We start from the raw sequence: 3,665 nt of genomic DNA, 5'->3' as shown, positions 1-3,665 counted from the left end.
GGCAGGTCGGGTAGGACGTGCGTGAAATAGCTCGCTGTTTGCCTCGTCATTTACTACCCTTTTTTGCGTTTAAGAGAAGTATTTAATAAAAGAGTTAGTAATCATTAGTTTGTAGAGTTTCATCATCTTCTTGGTTTCATTTATTTCATAAATATGAAGCGTTTGGGGAGGGCCGATCTGTCACTAACCGGAGGGAATAATTCTCCCACGGGACGGACCGAGTTCTCGGGGGACTCTGCCGTTAACGCTCCGACGTTACCGCGGCAGCAGTCTCTCGTCCGGCACCCTCAGCCACAGTCGGCTGGGGGAGTTGGCAGTTCCGCCGATCAGTTAAGGGGACCTCGGTCACCTTCTCCGGTCAACTCGGGCGGAACACCCAAACTAAAGGCACACTCCGGCAAGGTTCCCCTAAAACATATCTCCTGTGCCGGAGCAAAGCCTAAGAAGGGCCGTCAGGGCAAGCGTGGCTCGGCAACGAGCGCCGCTTTGGCACCTAGCCCTCCCCCCGATCACGGGGCAGCCCGAGGGCACTAGCCGTCACACTTCGGTGGGCTCTAGTCACCCGTGCCCTCCCGACACAGTGCCGAACACCACTGGTTGTCGGGATGGGCTATTGCACGGGCTACCGGTCCGTCCAGCGCTCGCTCAGCCCACGGGGCCTGAGGCGCTGTCGGCTGCATTATGAGCGATACGGAGCCGGTCGCCCCGGGAGATCCCGGGCCGACGGCCCACGTGCTAGCTCGCTCAGATGGACTACTCTCGTCATCGGATTTTTTCCGTTGTTCGGGGGTCCCGGTGCCCCAGGTGTCTTCCGATTTTTCCTCGGACACACCTCGGGGCCGTTCTTCTAAAAAGAAGAATAAGAAGAAGAAGGCTGCACGTCGATCGCACCGTTCTTCTTCGGGTTCTGACGACTCCTCTGACCGGTCCCACCGGGGCAAACGCTCCCGGGGGGAGGACGCGGTTTCTAGAGCAGATTTCCTGCTGGCTTTTCAGTCGATTTCCGATACGCTATCGGCTATGTCGGCAGGCCGCCGGGCGGGCCCTATTGGGGGCCCCCCTGCAGCGGTGGACTACGGCCCACAACCATCGGTCGTTGGGCCCGCATCACAGTCTTCAGTCACCGGTCACGCTTGGGTGGCCCGGGAACAGAGGGACATACCGCACACAATTAGTCATGCTCCGGCGTCCCCGCCTGCGGTGAGGGCTTCACAGTCGTCGTTCGTTGGTCACGGTTGGGTGGCCCAAGCACAGCGGGACATACCGCACGTGGTTGACCGTACACCGGAGGCCCGGCCTGCAGCGAGCGTCTCGCATGCATCGGCCGTGGGCCACGGTTGGGTGGATCAGAGGCCGCGGGACCTACCGCGTACGCTGGGATACCCGCCTGTATTGAGCATTCATCCATCTATGCAGTTTGACTCGGAGGAAGTTGTCCAGCCACTACCGCGTGGTTCGGTACAACTCGCCCCTCCAGACGGCGTTCGTTCACCGGAGTCAACTCGGCCCTCACAATTGGCTGAGTCGTCCGATGACGACGAGGAACCAGACCGTTTACAGCGGCTGTCTATCTCTGAAACAGAGCTCCGTTTAGTACAGAGGGATATGATAAGAGTACTTCATTTACCCTCCGCTGATGAGCCCCCTCCATCCGATCATAAATCTTTCAAGCGAAGGACGGGCTCCGCATCTAGCAGCGATAAGATATTCCCCGTACTTCCTTTAGATCAAGTATGCGTGGAACGTATCGACAGCATCATGTCAACTGATAAATGGCGGCCGTTTCTCAGTCGGGAACGGGATTATTTTCGTTTCCCGGCTCAGGATCATGTGAAGTTCTTCACTCCGCCTACCATCCCCGACGCCGCAAAAGCTAAACTTGCGGCCGATGAGAGTGGTTCGTCTTCCAAGCGGCCCTTTGTGGACAAAACACGGGGTAAACTTGAAGATGTTTTGAGGAAGATAGACGCAGCTTCACGCTTCGGTTTGAAATCAGCGTTTTTCTTACTTCTTCTCACGGAATATTTGGCCGTGGGCTATGAAGAGGATTCGCCGATTCCAGCAGATATGCTGACTGCGGCCCTTCATTGCCTCAGTGCTTGATCAATTCGCACGCGTGTCGACCCTATCAACGTCCACCCGCCGGGGTAACGTTTTCGACGCACTTTTCCTCCCGTCGCAGGGTGCTCGCAAAAGACTTGAAGATCTCCCCTTGACGGGCACGGATCTATTTGCCGGTAAATTCGAAGATCAGATGCGAGATGAGGCCAAACGTCTGAAGGCTACGGAGAAAATCAACTTCAAGAAGCCTCCAGCACCGGCGCCCAAACAACAGCAGGGTAAGGGCAAAACATTTTGTCATTCCCCGCCGCAAACCTCTGAAATCTGGTCGCGGTGGTTTTCGTGGCCGCACGGACAATACTTCCGGTGCGCGCACCACGCAGGCCCGCACGTTCTCTGGACAACAACGGCCCCAATCCGGTCGTGGTTTCCGGGCACCGGCCCCCCGCTATCCCAGGGGCTGGCGCAAGTGACTTAGTAGACTCGTGGCGGCCTCCCGCCGTCGGACCCGTGGGAGGCCGTCTCCGAGACTTTGCGGGGTCCTGGGGTTTAATTACGTCCGACCGGTGGGTGCTCGACACGATCGGGTGCGGCTACACACTCGAGTTTTCGAGCACCCCCCCCCCCGTCAGACATGATCATTCGACCGACGGTAGTTCCGTCCGATCCTACCAAACGTCTCTCCCTCGAAAGGGAGATCAGTTCCCTCCTCGGGAAACGGGCAATTCGCCCGCTCCCTCCGGGGGAGACGCGGTCGGGCTTCATGTCGACCTTCTTCCTGGTACCCAAGAAGGAGGCCGGCATGTGGCGCCCGATTTTAAATCTAAAACCCCTCAACAAATTTATTCGGCCAAGACGTTTTCGCATGGATACGCTCAACATCATACTCCAATCGATTCGTACTCCTGCGTGGGGAGCCAGTCTAGATCTGAAAGATGCGTATCTACACATTCCTGTCAGACCAGACCACTGGAAGTTTCTTCGTTTTCAGTACGAGAACGTCCAGTACGAGTTCATGGTTCTTCCGTTTGGTCTAGCCACCTCACCCCGGGTCTTCACGCGTGTGGTGAAGACAATCGGGGCCGCATTAAGAAAACAAGGTGTGATGATCTTCATGTATCTGGACGATTGGATCATTATTGCTCAATCTCAGACGACGGTCTCAGACATGCTCAATCTCAGACGGCCGCATCGGCGGCACTCAATCTGACTTGGCGTCTAGCGGCGGATCTCGGGTTTATTATCAACGCTGAGAAATCCCATCCACATCCATCCCAATTCCCAATCTTTCTGGGAGCGTCGCTTGATCTCCAGAAGGGATTGGTTCGGCCTACGGAGGAACGAATTGTAAATCTCCAACAGTGTGTGTCTCTGTTTCTCCCGACGACCATGGCCCCAGCACAAGCCTGGCTAAGGTTGCTCGGTCTTATGGCCAGTATGGTAGATGTGGTGAACTTTTGCAGACTAAGGATGCGTCCCATCCAATTACATCTGCTGTCCTTCTATCGGCCCAGTCGTCACCACATACGTCATCTGGTGCCGACCACACCTTGGCTGATACCGCACCTCCGTTGGTGGCTTGACAAGGCCAATCTCACGGAGGG

This window comes from Patiria miniata, unplaced genomic scaffold, assembly GCF_015706575.1.
Source record: "Patiria miniata isolate m_02_andy unplaced genomic scaffold, ASM1570657v1 HiC_scaffold_30, whole genome shotgun sequence".
In the NCBI taxonomy this organism is placed as follows: Eukaryota; Metazoa; Echinodermata; class Asteroidea; order Valvatida; family Asterinidae; genus Patiria; species Patiria miniata.
This window is presented reverse-complemented; position numbering follows the sequence as displayed.